General features: G+C 38.5%; 1 protein-coding gene across 2 annotated transcripts in view; it reads right to left on the bottom strand.

The window, feature by feature from the left end:
• Window positions 1-16,926, bottom strand: part of LOC137103030 (heparan sulfate glucosamine 3-O-sulfotransferase 5) — an 87,933-nt gene that overhangs the window by 26,858 nt on the left and 44,149 nt on the right. Inside the window, exon 2 of one of the 2 annotated variants that reach the window (XM_067483025.1) lies at window positions 8,357-8,432. The exons of the other annotated variant lie outside the window; for it this stretch is intronic. The gene's annotated coding sequence lies outside the window, so the exon portion shown is untranslated. The remainder of the gene's footprint in view (window positions 1-8,356; window positions 8,433-16,926) is intronic. 2 annotated transcript variants of the gene reach the window in all.

The following is a 16,926-nucleotide window of genomic DNA, read 5'->3' as shown; positions in this document are numbered from 1 at the left end:
CTCCTCCAAGTTACTATCCTGCAAGTACTTCTTAAGTTGTGACAATGCCATTATGCCAAAGCACAGGAGTTAAGGGCTCATGTCAAGGGCAGTGGTTTATGTATCTGTTTAGTTCTCAGTGTAGCCTGGTGGCAGCAGTTTGTCATGTGTACAGGGAAGGTGACTGCAGTTACACTGGCGTCATCTAGCTGAGATGACCCTGCTGTGTTCGTCTCACGACTTACATATTGCTCCTCTCTTTTAATATCTGCTTTAATTATGGCCTAATACCAGCGGATTGTCTGAGTTGCCCAACAGCGTTATACAACAATGAAAAACAAAATAAATAAATACAGAAAATATGACATTGCTTCAGGCAACAGCCCTGGATATTGCTTTTTGTGTGCCTGCTGTCACCATATTTCTGCAATTTATTTTATAAGTTTACTGAAAGTGAATAATTTCCCCAATATCAGCTTGCTTGTAAAAGCAAACATGAATAAATAATCTGAAAGGAATAAAAAGAATTATTAGCTCACTTAGGTGACAGTGGCAGATATGTCTAATTCACTCTGGTTTTTAAGAAAGAGAATTTACAATTTGATAATATCTGAAATATATATCTCTGAGCATGTTTTCCATGACAATTACAGTATTTTGGTAGATGTTTCTATATAATTTTCAGATGAAGGTACATAAAAAGAAAAATGGTGTAGTGGAGCATCATTACCCTCAAAATGAAACATACAACATTTATGTTTCTAGTTCATAAGGTGAAGAGACATGGATACAGTAACTGAGGCATTGTTCCAACTGTGTGTGAACACTTAAAAGCCTAGATGGGCACAAAGCTCTAGTGTTGAGTCACATGGTTAGATCCTTTGTAGTTTTTTTGGCCTCTTTGCATCAAATGTATTCAATAGGTCAGTTTAACCCCTGGACTCTTTTACTACTGAGACATCAATGTCTTTCTATGTATACAAATCATGATCACTACTTTTAACAATATGGTTTCTAGCATCAGCAAGCAGCAGATTGTCCACATCTAGCTGGTGAAAGTAGTGGTGCCAAAGCTAAGAACAGAGTGGATAATGGACATGGGCTCCTTGGGCGGATATGAACAACTCCAACTCTGTCTGCTGGATGTGTGAACAGACAATTTTCTGCTTAATGTTTATCAAATTTTTATGTTGCTGTTGGTGTCTGTGCAGATTCTCAGTCATCAAGGTCAGAACGTCATGCAGATGCCACTGAACAGCTCCTCTGACAGCGTAAAACTATGATGCCATTAAAGATTGTTGGTTAGAATCAAGCATTCATCAAACTTAAAAAAAAAAACACTTAATAAAACCTGACCTGTACATACATGAGCTTCAATATTGGTCAAATACACTCTATCCAGCATTAACACTGGGTCCACTGTAGTCAACTAAAGGGGACGCACTAAGCCTCTATGCATTAAGACTAACAAGGCCAGAAGACACATTACACTGCAGACTAAAAGCTCCTCACAGGTGGCCAAGTAGAACATAAGGTCTGACAATGTAAAGAATAGACTTAACCTACATCCGAACAAACTCTCTGCTGCTCTGGGAAGCAGCCGGCTGTTATACGCTGTGAAATACATTTAATTACTGGAGTCCTCTGTTGCGGCTGTTCTCATTGCACTGTGCTGCGAGCAGCTATTGATTTCAGGTTGTCTTCTGCCTCATTAGACCGTGGCAGAGCTCTGCCCTGCAAGCTAAAAGGGAACAGCGTCAATCCATAAATAAGCCGACTACACAATATCTTCTATTGGGTTGAGGTGAAATATCTGGACTCCTGGAGATGAGAGAACACTGATTGTTCAGCCTTTTAAAGTTGCTCTGTATGATATAAGCTACAATAGAATGGCCAGCTTTGATGCCCAGGGGCAGACAGAGCGATGTGGCTCTGAGGTTTGGGACATTTGCATTGAATCAGAAGTAATTGTGCCATTATAGTTATTACCACTTTGCTCAGTGCCTGTGGCCTACACAGATGGCAGAAGCTTCAGTGAGGACACGGAGGAGTTAGGTTCATAAGCAGGATCAAAATGAGGATTCCTTTGAGGACATGCGGCTATTGATCTGCTTACAGCTCAGCAGCTTCAGGGTGAATGATGCAAACCTCGCTCATCAAATGGCCAGAGAACAACGGCCTGGCTGCACCTGTATGCTTGATCACCTCATGAGAAAAGCTAATGCAGCTGAAGGAAATGTTTGAGGGTAAATGCCTTCTCTTTCTAGCAGAATCTTTGAATAATGAGAGAGACAAACCCAGCCAACAATCTGGCCACATGGGTAAACTGTACAACCGATGTGTGACACTTCACGGGGACATGAACCCTCACTGTGTCTGACCACACAAACACACCAATTGCTGGCTATTGTGAGTCCTAACTGGAAATAGTTCTATTACATACAGAAATCAGCTTCTGATTAGAGATTATGTGACATGCAGTTTCTTATTTTATTTAAATCTTTGCTGACATATTCAATACTTCTACATTTTTAAGCTGCAACTTGCTGCAAGTTAGCTAATGTCAGCAAGTGTTTCTGTAAAAGCAAACAATGAAGACAGTATAGGAAAAGGAAGTTATGGAACAAGCACACAAGTAAGAACAAATCTGTTAATTTGTAGAAATTTGATATTTTCATTGTGTGTCCATAAATCAGAAATGTTGAAACGTATTTTAAAAGCAACTACATGTAAATGTGGGATTGTTTCCGAATCCCAGCTCCTCTTATCCATATGTTGACGTGTCCTTGGGTAAGACATTGAACTCCGGGTTGCTCCCTGTGGGTCAGATCAGCACCTTGCATCATCAGTGTCTGATAGCAACACACTAAAGCACTTTGTGTAATAAGGTAGCAAAGTGCGGACAATTTAGCATTTGTTAATGTTCTTGCGCTTTTATTTATCTGACAAAAATAAAAAATTAAAAACTTTATTGTACTTTGTAAATATAAGCAAATTTAGAGTTTGATGCTTACCACAAACTTAAAGAAAGAGTCACGTTCATCACATCTTATTTCCTTTAATTACACATTTTATTCATTTTGGAATGATGCTTCATACATACGTTTATTTGTTTAATTTAAAATTCTCCTATAAGGTTTGACACAAAGTGGTGAGCGACTCATCTTCATCTTTGTCTGTTTCTTAGTGTGTTGCATCAAACGTTTCCTTATTTACAAAATGCTATTAAGGTGGTCATTGAAAACACTAAAAAATAATTATTTGTACTGGTCAGATAAATATGGCTTCAAGCAAGAAAACAAATGACAATTTTTTATAGCATTTTAAAAAGTATTCTGCAAAAAGGCTCTGTAGAAGACATAATAATAATTATAATTATAATTATAATAATAATTCTAAGAAGAAGTCAAAAAAAGAAAAAGAAGAAGAATTTCTCCGTGCACAGATGTTTAAACACAACTTCCTCAGTGGTCAACACAAAAACAGTAAGTAGCCATATAATGTCCACACATACCATCTAATAAACTGCAACTGTATATCAGTTTAGTTTCTGTCAGGAGTATTGCTACAAAATCCTCGGTTTGAAGTAGCACTAAGTATTTCAGGTTTATGAAGGAAATGAGACACATCCATTGGTAGGAAGGAGAGGATCTGTGCGTGTGCAGACTGCTGGAGATGAGACAGAGTCTTCTGTAAACCTTTGACGTGGCTACATATGCAGGCAGTCAATCGAACGAATGTTGAAAGCAAATTTGACAGGTTTTAGCGTACAACTGTGCACATACGGGCTCGAGATAACGCACACACAGACGCCCATCTACTGCAATGTATGGCACAGCTTTGAAACCAGCTGTTCCACTGTGTTTAAATTATCACCTGTCAGCACAACTTTAGCCAGCTTTTCAAGGAGCTGGAATTCATAGTTTCAGATCTGCCATGGAAATCACCCACGACCCCTCTTCCACTGTCATCCATCATAGAATACAGGCGACAGAGGCCTAGCCATTAATTTTCCTTGTTTCCTTCTAAGATCACAGGAATTTAGTTCAGTTCTACTCTGGCGGCTCTGCATAGTGTCAACTCATACAGTAGGGAAACTGCAAAACTCTCTAGGGACTTCTGGTGGCTTTGCAGCTGTAACTAGCAACTACAAAACAGATCCATGCAGCATGTGTTGTGGTTGTAAAGGTGGACACACCATCCTGTCTGAATGACTGTTGGCCTAGCAATAATTCAGACAGGATCATGTGAGGACACAGCTTCAATTGGTAAGTGGAGGACATGTGGACAGTAAAACACTTTAGGAGGATCCTAATTCTCACCGATTGTTCTGGCCTACTAAGTTGTAGCAGTCCTTATATTACTCTGAAGAGAAGCAAGTTGCAGGGTTTATTAAATGAGAATATGTTTATAGCCTCTTATATTGTACAGACTGACAAAAAAACTGAAAATTGTATTTGGACAGTGTCATTTTGAACAAATATAAACTGTTGAAAATCAAGAGTAACTCTAAAGAGCTGCTGTCATCAGAAACAGAAGTCACTTCAGATGATGGTTTAGAAGAAATGAAATCTCATATTATTAAAAACATATTTCTTAATTTTTATGGTACATAAAATATTCCCCTGTAAATGGTAAATGGTCTGCACTTATATAGCGCTTTTCTACCTATTGGCACTCAAAGCGCTTTACACTGCTTCTTATTTACCCATTCACACTCACAATCACACACACACACTCATACACCGATGGGGGAGCTGCTATGCAGCTGGCCAACACTCACCGGGAGCAACTAAGTTGGGGTTCAGTGTCTTGCTCAAGGACACTTCGACATGTGACCGGAGGAGCCGGGGATTGAACCAACAACTGTGAGATTGGTAGACAACCGCTCTACCTTCCTGTGCCACAGTCGTGTCGTGTCCACACTGGAACCATCTGTTTCAACCCCTATATACCTGTTTTTATTGGTGCCTACACAGCAGTATATCCGTGACCTATGGAATCACATTTTCATGTACTAATGCACACAACATCAGAAATATCATGAGAGAAGCTGAGATGACTCATGTAGAATCAGCTAAAAGGATCAACAACACAACACAAACTTTAAAAATTACAGGGTCAACAAAGTTTTAATAGGAGAGTCAGGCATCGCCGTTCATTTGATATATGGTTTTCAGTGTATATTTGTGTTGTTTACACATGCCAGCGGTCTTAATTTGGTGATATTTCAGAGCAAAGCTGTCACTTTATTTTAGAATAAGCCTATAAAGCAGCAAAGGTGCTGACACATAAGAAGAGATATTAGAGGTAGGATTAATCATGTGCCACAGAACGTGTATAAAGAGGGACTCGGCTCAGCTGAGCTGGAGGGAAAGAGGCAGAGAGACGCAGAGAGAGAGCAGAGTCCTGCAGAGTGATGGATGAGCATGGTGTGGATTTACTGCTCTGCCCATCTACACTCAGTTTCACCCCAACCCAGCAGAGCTTGCTGCCAAACTAATGGCACATGTTGGCAAGGCACCAGCAGGTCTCATCAGCTTTCTGAAGCAGGACAGGTAAACAGGACAAAGTCAAAATCCAGGGTCAGAGCTGGTATAAAAGCAGCTGCAGAACCAAAAGCCAAAGTAAAACGGAACACAGGTGTTTACGTAGCTGGAAACAGAGTCGGGGGGTCGGGACCAGAGGGAAAGTCTGGGGACATCTGGAGGACAGACAGGAGCAAAGGATGGAAAAACAAAACTGTCATGACCGGTACTTTGACACCAGCATCTTTCTCCCCTTGAGATGAAAGACTTGCCCATTTTGTTAGTATTCAGTGAAACACTGCTGTGACTGTCTGTACTACACAAACTATGAATGTTTGCAGTTGCATGTAATGTTTTCAACATTTACACTAAGTTTATAAAAAAATCCTTATTTTGTGGCCTTGATTCACATTGTGAAATGTCTACAATACATAATAAATTATTCATACCTTTTTATAAATGTGGCATCTAAATATAATAAATTGTGATATTTCCCTCTGTCTGTAAAAAACATGCATTTTCTCCCACTGTTCTTTTACAAACAAAAGTCCTCCTGTCTTTTTCTCCTGCATGAAATTCAGTGTTTTTTAACATCCACCATGAGGTGGTCCAGGTGTTACACTGCAGTTCTGACACTGCTGCTTCTGGGATGCATAATAAAGCTTGATTTACACTATGGTGGTTAAAGCTACACAGAGACTAATCTGTAGGCTACGCAAGTGTATGAGCACTTGTGCACTAGTGCTTCTACATCGCTCGCTCATGTTGAATCTAACAGATGTTGAACAAGAGGTCCATAAAACCACTCACAGTTATTAGTTACACTCTGGCCACTTTATCAGAGGCCCACTACTGCCCCACCAGGGGCTCTGCGTTGTGTTACTCTGGTGTGGAGGGGGAGCAATGGAAGAGATGTTATACTTGTTGTACTTAAGGGACACTCACGGGACAAGCTTAAGATGACAGGCTGCTTCAAGTGTGCCTAATAAACCTGATAATATGATGAAAACCTTGGATATTTCTGAGAGCGGACTATACATGAATTCAGTTGATTACGTGCCATATTTTTTCACAGCAACATCTATCATTGATTTAAGTTGCTCATTGACAGGTTAATGGTTAGAATATGTTTTACCTGCCAGAAAATATGCTCTAAAAATGTGTCTCTAGTGTGTAAAGACCTTTAGAGTTAACCACATACAGTAGTTCTTACTCTGATTAGAATCATCTCCTCCTCATCCAGTGTCAGGACACAAACCTAACATCAATGTCAATGCCCCCTTATGAATTCCACCCCTAACACCTCAGTACACAATTTTTAACATTTTGTCATGTTACAACCACACATGTAAATGTATTTTATTGGGATTTTATGTAATTGACCACAAAACATGGCACATAGTTGTGAAGTAGAATGAAAATGATAATGGTTTTCAAAATGTCTTATAAATAAATATCTGAAAAGTGTGGTGTGCATTTGTATTCAGCCCCCTGAATCCATACTTTGTAAAACCACTTTTTGCTGCAATTACAGCTGCATTTCTTGTACCAGTTTTGTACATCTAGAAAAACGTTTTCTCATTCTTCTTTGCAAAACACCACAAGCTCAGTCAGATTGGATGGACAGTGTTTGTGAACAGCAATGTTCAAGTCTTGCCACAGATTCTCAGTTGGATGTAGGTCTGACCGGGTCATTCTAACACATGTATATGCTTTGAACTAAACCATTCCATTGTAGCTCTGGCTGTATGTTTAGGATTTTTGTCCTGCTGGAAGGTTTTCTTTAGAAATTACCTTTTATTGGACTCCATCCATCTTCCCATCAACTCTGACCAGATTCATTGTCCCTGTTGAAGAAAAGCATCCCCACAACATGATGCTGCTATCACCATGTTTCACGATGGGAATGTGTGTTCAGGGGGATGTGCAGTGTTTCAGCCACACATAATGTTTTGCATTTAGGCTAAAAAGTTTAATTTCGGTCTCATCTGACCAGAGCACCTTCTTCCACGTGTTTGCTGCGTCCCCCACATGGCACGTGGGGACTTCTTATGGCTTCCTTCTAACAATGGCTTTCTTCTTGCCACTCTTCCATAAAGGCCAGATTTGTGGAGTGCTCAACTAATAGTTGTCCCGTGGAAAGATTCTCCCACCCGAGCAGCTCCTCCAGAGTTATCATGGGCCTTTTGGCTGCTTCTCTGATTAATGCTCTCCTTGTCCGGCCTGTCAGTTTAGGTGGAGGACCGTGTCTTAGTAGGTTTGCAGTTATGGATACTCTTTCCATTTTTAGATGCTCTGTGAGATGTTCAAAGCTTGGGATATTTTTTATAACCTAACCCTGATTTAAACATGTCCACAACTTTATCACTGACCTGTCTGGTGTGTTGCTTGGACTTCATGATGCTGTTTGTTAACGAATGTTCTCTAACAAACCTCTGAGGGCTTCACAGAACATATGTATTTATACAGGTGTATTACACATGGGTTGACTCTATTTACTAAATTGGTGACTTGTGAAGACAATTGGTTCCACTGGATTTTACTTAGAAGCATCAGAGTAAAGGGGGCTAATTACAAATGCACGTTACACTTTATAAAAATATTTGAAAACCATTTATCATTCTCCTTCCACTTCACAATTATTGGCCACTTCGTGTTGGTCATGTTGTGATATGAATTGAGTATAGTGAGACTGATTTTGTTTGAGTTGGTTCTTCCAATCATAGGTAAGAAACATTGTCCCTACCTTTCTGTAACATTAAACATTTTTCAAATGTGGTTTGTTACATGTGCTTTATGATATATTGTGTTTTGCACCTCAAGACCACAAGAACATTCAATGTACATACCCTCTATTCCTCATGACTACCAGAGGGGGTGTTTTGCACCTGGACACTTCTTTATGCACACACAGAGATCCAGTATCTGTAATATAGAAAGAGAAATTTGGACTCAAATCTCCAAACAAACAGTCACTACTTTAAACTCGATTCTATGAGATATAAAAAGACTTTGGGGGAGAGCACACAGAGTGGAAAGTTAAATGAAAAATGTCCTGCCTCCACCCATTTTGAATTACAAACCCTCCCACCATGTAAATGTCTGAACAAATCCACTTTTCAGCTCCCTGCCTCAGGAAAAGCTCATTCAGCTTCTAGTTTGCATAAGATATAAGACATAGTGACTGGCATTTAATGTGGAGTTAAAATAAAACCACATATAAAAATAAAAACCAACTCATTGCTGTACAATTGTTCCACTTTTCAGATAATTAAAAGCAGCCTACTGAGTGTGAGTTGACACTGGAAAGAAAAGACAAAGCAGTTATGTACACTGACCACTCCTGTGACCACCACTGTGCAAAACCATCGCATTAAACTCTATGATAAATATACTTCAATTGGTGATGGTGAAATTGTCCATTCTAAATAGCAAGCAGTCTACATTTGGGTGATGACACAAGTATGATGGAAAAATCAGAATTCATCTAGTAATAACAAATATTAACCAAAGTGAAAGAGTTGAGAAATTGTTTCATTGGTGATGACAGTGAAATACAAACCTATATTTACAGTTAACTACAATTAATAACTACCTCTAGTTAAAACAGTACAAAGAGAAAACAAAGACTAATACAGCTTAAAGACAAGAACAGAGATGGGTCTTTATGTGGCTTTTAAACATTTTAATTTAAGGCTCCTCATACAGTAGTAAGTTGCCAGCTATTCTACATTGTAGGACGACAATGGATAAGGTGAATTTAACTAGGAGAAGTAAAATAAAATGCGGTGGTTGGTCAAGATTTAAGGGACCTGGAGGTGGAGTGGATGCACCAGATATCGGTTCTGCATCTCTTACTTATTGTTTAAATCAAATCATAAATCCTCATTTAGGAAATTTGTAGAATCACCTAAAATGTTTATTTAACTTAACGTACATAAAAGTTGTTGTTGTTTTCAAGCTAATTCAACTTCTAGTTTTTATTGGTACGGTTTATTTTTTGTAACTTAAACAGTGAGATAAATCCATGCATTGCTGAGAGTTCACTCAACACATTTCATTAGGTTGATTAAAAAATAGCATATTGGTTCAGACTTCAAAGCATGTTTGAGTGCACTACTTGTTTTGTAATATAAATATTATTTTCTACGGTGGAAAATTACAGTGTCTTCAATATATGAACGATTAGTTCATAGTTGTTCATTTTAACCAAAAAAACCCCCAAAAAACATGATGGAGGTTGGTGTTGAACTCAGTCCCTACAGCTGTACATTAAAAAAAGTGTTAAGTACTTTAACATGCTGGAATTAAGGTGTTTCTTTCTTGTACCAGCCACCTGCCTTAACACCACAGCTCCGGGTGAGATGAGCTGACTGACTGAATTTATTATGTACACATAATTTCAATAATTGAGATCATAGGAATTAGAAAAAATTATTGACATTGTCTAAATTAACTGTATTTCACTCATTAAAGTATAAAATTCCCCAAGTGTTTTCTATAACCATCTATACAAAAAGTGCAAAATCGCTTCTCTCTTCAGTCCATTTGGAGGCTATTAAAATGAAATCTGCATTGTGAGCCCCTCACTCTGATTGGCTGGGTACCAGGCCTCCACCTCTTGCCAAAGACATATTCTCTTATGCTGTAAACTGGAGTCTCTGGACTGGAGAATGTGAAGGGAAGAACCTGTTGATGCCCATTAGACTATAGACTATAAAAAAAGATGTAAATTTACATGCAATGTGTAAAATTATAAAATATGCAAGGCCGTAATTTATTAATATTGTCAATGTTTGTGACTATACTGCATTAACATATTTTTACAATTTGTTGGTAAAAACATGGCAAGAAATTAAAAAACATAGCAAGGCTATGTTTTATTAATATTGCCAATGTTCATGATCATAATACAATGTTAAACAAGACAGAGATTTATATTATATATATAAAGTTTTGTGGTACCTTTTCACCCTAATCACTGTTTTGATTAGTAAGCTGCCTCACTATAAGTGTGTCCTGTCTGTCCTCCTTTCCTCCTTTGAGGAGTGATTTCCTGTTGTTCCCTTTGATAAATCCCTTTACTTCTAATTAGTAAAAGTAAACTAGACTAAAATGCTGAAGTAATGCTGCTGATTCTGAGGCTGAATAGTAGCGACCATAAATATAATTACTGTATATTATTTTATGTACTGTACAGAGCTTGACACTAACACCTGTTAACACACCAAATGCAGCTGGATTTCAGTAGTTTAACATGGTCACAGGTGGAGCGGGTCTCTATTATGTCTTTTAATTCAATAACCTATATCCAATTTTACAGTATCACACTATTGTGGTTGGTGAAAATGATGAGTGGCTAGTAACTTTGGAAAAAGTAGCCACAGTGACTGGAAGGCAAAAAAAAGCTAATGTCAAGCCCTAATACTGTATATATTTTATCTGGTTTGGTGGCAAACACTGATTTTCGTATCAGTTGAAAAAGTCCAGCATCAAGTGGGTTTCAGTAGACAGTGTTTCTGTAGCAACACAAAAGGAGAATGTTGTAGGAATATACAGTATATCTTCCACGTCCACTTACTAATGGAACAGGGAACGATTGTGCCTGTAAGGATAAAATAAAATTATGTGCACCATAAATAATCTGCAGGCCACTTATTTCTGATTTTCTGCTTCAAATCAGGTTAAAAGTTATCCCATGCAGGGTTCTTTAGTGCAGCAGTATCCAATTATGACAATATTGCAACATACATTTTTTCAAAGTGAAAGCACATAACAATCAATAAGATTTATGTTGTGCTCCAGTTCATTTCCTCTCGCCTTGTGCTATGATTACAGTGCTGCGGGCTCACTCCAGGAGGTCAGAAGTTCATGGGTTGTGGGGTCAAATCCCAAAGACTGAGGTGCTCAGGAAGAATTTGCAGCCCTTGAATCATGTCACTGAGTCCCTGCATGGCGAGGAAACCCAGTAAATCACATATGATAGGGTCATGTACTGTATTGCTGCAGCAGTGTGGAGATTACCGCTCCTGTAGGACAACAGACTCTGCCAATCATGACCATGCTTACACACTGCGGCGATGGGGAATGTGTTTGCCAAGCCTTCCAGAACAAATATTCATTTAATTTATGCAAATATGCACAAGAGTAGATTCATTTTAATTATTAAAATGAGACAGCTCTGTGTGCAACAGATTGTTCTACCGGTGAATCGGCAGAGTCTTACACTACACCTCCTCTCTAATTATAACCAGCAACGTTGCACTGTGATGGGAACAGAACAAACTGGGGGAAGGCAGGATTCCCTGTTGTTGGCACACAATGTGAGTCAAAAGAAGATACAGCATTTTTTCACACTACGATGCAGTGTTGCTTTTTTCTCTCTCTCCTCCTTCTCTCCCCTGGAGTCTGTCTCACTCCAAGCTTAAAGAATAGGTTTAGCTTATCAGCATGTGGCTCTTATTTCCCTAAATCTGGCCACTATTGCTAAGACTTATAATGAGATTATCTCAGTAGCTGAGATCAGGGAATGCAGCAACAGTTTCAGGGTTCATGCTGACCGTTGCTGACCACTGTCACACCATCATGGCTTCATGGGATATACAAATAAAACAGAACCATGGTTAACATTATTAGTGAAAGATGTTGTCTGTCATAAACATCTCTTGCTTTTCTCTGTGCACCATAGTGAAGTAACTAACATTTTCATTGACATTGAGATTGTCGGTTGTGCACAAGGTCAGAAATGAACACTACAGTAGATGTACACGAGGTGCAAGTAGCAAAGAAATTGGAACCACTTTGAGCCTCTTTGAAGCACTTTTATGAATCACCACATAAACAGGATCTCTGTTACAATAATGGTTCATCGTCAACAGTTCTGTAACCTCCACAAGTGTTGCCATGTCTGCTGCTTTGTGCATTAACAAAACTTGACAAGGATGAGTCTGTTCAAATATGGATGTTCTGATCCATATTTAGTGGATGAAGGACTACAGTTATTAATAGGTTAGGCAGTTATTAGGTATTAATAGATTGCAAGGAGCTAGTTGAGGTACAGTAGATGGATGCTGTACATAGTGCAGGACTGTCACAGCTTAGAACAGTTTTTGACTCCAGTCTTGTGTGTGATTATTTTTAGTCCTGTGATCACTGCCAACTAAGTGTAACTTTCTAGAGTCCTCAGTCACACTGATGTGATCAGTGGTAAAATATTTAATGTGACATATTAAGGTGAAATCAAAGCTTCTACAGTAAAACCAGCTCAATACTCATATACTATAGTCACATTCAAACTGTCTCCTGTACATTGCATATTTTGTCAAAAAGCAAGCTGTCTGCAGCATTTTACAGCATCTACTCAGTAGGTTAAAAAGGTTAACCGGGTTGCAATATATTCCCAACAAAACATTTGTTTTAGGCGTATAGAAACCTAATTTTAGGAAACAGGGTTAAGTCATCAGCCACTGCACTTGTCTTTTTTATCTTTTAATCTTAGAGTACACTTATGTTCCTTAGTATCCTTTTTTTCTGGCTTAATACAGTATTTGTGTCACTAATACCAAAGCATGCGGAATGAAAGCGGGAGTGGTTGAGAGAGATAAAAGGATAAAAATGATGAGAAGTGTTGTGAGGGAGAGAAGAACAGCTTTATCACTGCACAAATGCTCAGTCAGCTGAGAGACGTTTCTGATTTGCCCTCTAATTTGTGTGAAACAACATTCTCACTTTTACAGCATAAAAATAAAACTTCATGCCTGCTATTACTGTAAGTAGCTTTGCCAAGATTAATTGACAAACCCACATCCCAGCTGCACAACAGCACTTTATTTAGGAGTCATTTATAGAACCAATTGTGCAGACCATAAGAACTAGAGTTGTAACAGAAGGCAGCCTGTGGTGGAAACTTTTTCATTATTGCTGTCGTATTGGAACAACTAACCTGAGACTGTGGTTTACCAAGCTGCCTAATGGTTTATACTGAAAGAGCTGAAACATCTCGTGTAATTAGCACCAAACAACATTTCTGCTTTATTTTTGTGGATTACTGTAAATTCCTTAAGTGTTACAGACATGTTTCCAAATAGTTTAGATGTCTGGAACCAACACATTATCTGTACCATAAACTGGCAGAAAATGCTGAAGTGGAGTTGGTTTCAAAACACTTTATTAAAGGTGCAGCAAGTTGAAGGGTCTTTTGGCAAGACACACAGGATGGAAGTGCTTAACAAGAGTGTCTGTGAAAGACTAAAATATAGTTGTGGAGTACATTGATTTATAGCAGCTCCCAGTAGCTAAGAGACTAGAAATCATGTGACATACTGACTCATTGCCTCCTCCTCCTTGACAGCAAGCTTTTTGTGGCATCCTCAAATGTGGCCATTTGAAAAGGAAAGAAGTTGAAATAAGGGGGAGTAACACAGTGTACTGGACGTCCTGTCCTTTGGCTTAGCTACACATTACACCTCACTTTTAACTGGAGTCATCACTTCAAACTAGGGTTGTCCTGATCAAGATCTTTTTTTCTGATTACAAAGAAATCCTCTTATATTGAGTTAGTCTGATCCAATAGTAACAATACATTTACCTGCAGATTTGCTGCTTCAATGTTGGACTTATGCCCTTTTTTTTTAGCATGACCAACACCAAATTAGTGAAAAGGCAAAGATGTCACATGTCTGCAAGAGTAGAGAGGAGATAAAAGTCAAACGTACAGACAATAACAGTAACATATTCCCAAAATATCAATCCTTAAAGTTTAAGGTTAATCAGTGACAAGACTCCTACACAGAGCAGAAAATGTGATTAGTGAGAAAAGAGGATTAACTGATAAGTTTAGTCATTTTCTAAATTAACTGCATTTTCCCCATACAGACACTAAAACCAACACTGAATCTGCTCCACTTCATCATTTTGCAACCTGGATTAACTTGCTCACCTGTGCTGTAGAACTATTAACATTCAACGTGTCCTCTTCCCTTCACGTTTATATACATAGGTTACAGCTGCAACACGATGCCACATGGTAATACAGTATATATCTGCTGGTTTGGTGGCCGGTACAAACAACCTCTTTTGTATTTAATAGGACACTCTCAGACCCTGAGAAACACTAAAAACTAACAGACTACAAGATGCCAAAGGGGTTCCCTCTTATATGGACAGTAGGCTTTCAGTAAATCTAACAACAGTTTCCAAGGCACATTTACACAACTGAGTCAAACCTTACGATCTCTGTTAGTAAACCAAGGACAGGGCCTTCGTCATCAGACAAAGTCGGTTATGGAGTAAAACATCTGCCAAACATCACATTCATCAACTTTGACATCATGACATCAGAAACACATAACATCACCTGCTTCATTAGTCAGGTCTAACTCTAGAAACCATTTTTGATGTGTGCTTTACTCATATTATGCCCATTCGTAAGTGATTTAGCAAATGTGGCATCTTATTAGTGCTATTAAACACTACACAGAGAAGAAACTGATTTAGAAACTTTGAATGGATAAACTGTGTTAAATTCCAAAATTAATTATATGTATTTTAAGCACAAAACAGGATTTTAAGCAGCCAAATTCTGTTCCAAAGTTAAAAGTTTTTAGAAGCTATGCAATAAATCTCTTTCCTCCTAAACATTCCTGTTTTTATGAGCCCTTGATGTCCCCTGCTGCTCTCCTAGTTGTGTTTGTTAATTAGTTTGGATGTCTTTTGTGGGGTTATAGCAGTCTAATAATTAACAATGACAAATAGCTTTGGTGTCCACTATCTCTTATCCCACCTCCACAGCTGTAGAGATCTCACCCTTCTGCAAAGTGATTTATCAGGCAATAGAAGCCAAACCACACTGATAATGCACCGGCATCAGGCTGAGCAGTAGAAAACAGGAGTTATAAAACAATTCCACTACAGCAGGTGCCAAATCAAAAAGCTGTAAACAAATTTAAAGAAATGATTCTTTCATCATTTGCTTCACCATATGTCAATACAATGAAAAGTAGCCACCCTAATGTTACTCCTGCACAAGTAGATTATCTTGTTGACGATTCTGCAGCCTCACTACGTTCAATACTCGATAGTGTTGCCCCTCTGAAAAAGAAAGCAGTAAACCAGCAGAGGCGATCTCCATGGTATAGTTCACAAACACGCAACTTAAAACAGGAAACACGAAAGTTAGACAGGAAGTGGCGTTCCAGAAAGTTAGAAGAATCTCATTTAGCCTGGAAAAATAGTTTAAAAATGTAAAAGCTCTGCATGATGCCAGAACAACATATTATTCATCATTAATAGAAGAAAACAAGAACAACCCCCGGTTTCTGTTCAGCACTGTAGCCAGGCTGACTAACAGCCATAGTTCTGTTGAGCCAAGTTTTCCCTTAACTCTGAGCAGCAATGACTTCATGACTTTCTTTATGAATAAAATTGTAGCTATTAGATAAAGAATTCACCAGATCCTCCCCCCAAATATTACAGATAGATCTTCATGTACAACAGTGCTAGAGTCATCGATAAGGCCCCAATCCCTCTTAGACTGCTTTTTACCCATAGATCTCTCTGAGCTAACTTCAGTTATTACCTCATCTAAACCAACAACCTGTCTGCTAGACCCTATTCCAACTAAGCTTCATAAGGAAGCTTTACCCTTAATGGATACATTCATATTAGATATCATAAATCTATCTTTAGAAACAGGCTATGTACCACAGGCCTATAAGGTAGCTGTAATTAAACTACTACTTAAATAGACTGGAACATGAAATTGGTATTAAAGGAACTGCACTAGGTTGGTTTAAATCTTATCTATCTGATAGATTTCAATTTGTTCATGTTTATGATGAATCCTCCGTGCACACAAAGGTTAGCTATGGAGTTCCACAAGGCTCTGTGTTAGGACCAATACTTTTTACTTTATATATGTCTCCTTTAGGCAACATTATTAGAAAACACAAATAAATAAATTAAATTAAATTTCCATTGCTATGCTGATGATACCCAGCTATATCTATCTATGGAACTAAATGAAAAAAATCAGTTAATCAAGCCTACAAGACATAAAGGCCTGCATGTCCCACAATTCTTTACTTCTAAACTCAGACAAAACTGAAGTCATAGTATTTGGGCCCAAAAATCTCAGAAATATGATGTCCAACCATATCGTTACTCTAGATGGCATAAGTCTGGCCTCCAGTACTACTGCAACGAACCTTGGAGTTATTTTTGACCAGGATTTGTCCTTTACCTCACATATAAAACAAATCTCTAGAACAGCCTTCTTCCACCTACGGAACATTGCCAAGATTAGGATCATCCTGTCTCAAAGTGATGCCGACAAACTAGTCCATGCATTTGTTACCTGTAGGTTGGACTACTGTAATTCCCTACTTTCAGGATGCCCCAGTAACTCCCTAAAGAGCCTGCA

The sequence above is a fragment of the Channa argus genome, chromosome 17, assembly GCF_033026475.1.
Source record: "Channa argus isolate prfri chromosome 17, Channa argus male v1.0, whole genome shotgun sequence".
Lineage (NCBI taxonomy): Eukaryota > Metazoa > Chordata > Actinopteri > Anabantiformes > Channidae > Channa > Channa argus.
The sequence above is the reverse complement of the archived record's forward strand: the minus strand, read 5'-3'. Positions and strand labels throughout refer to the sequence as shown.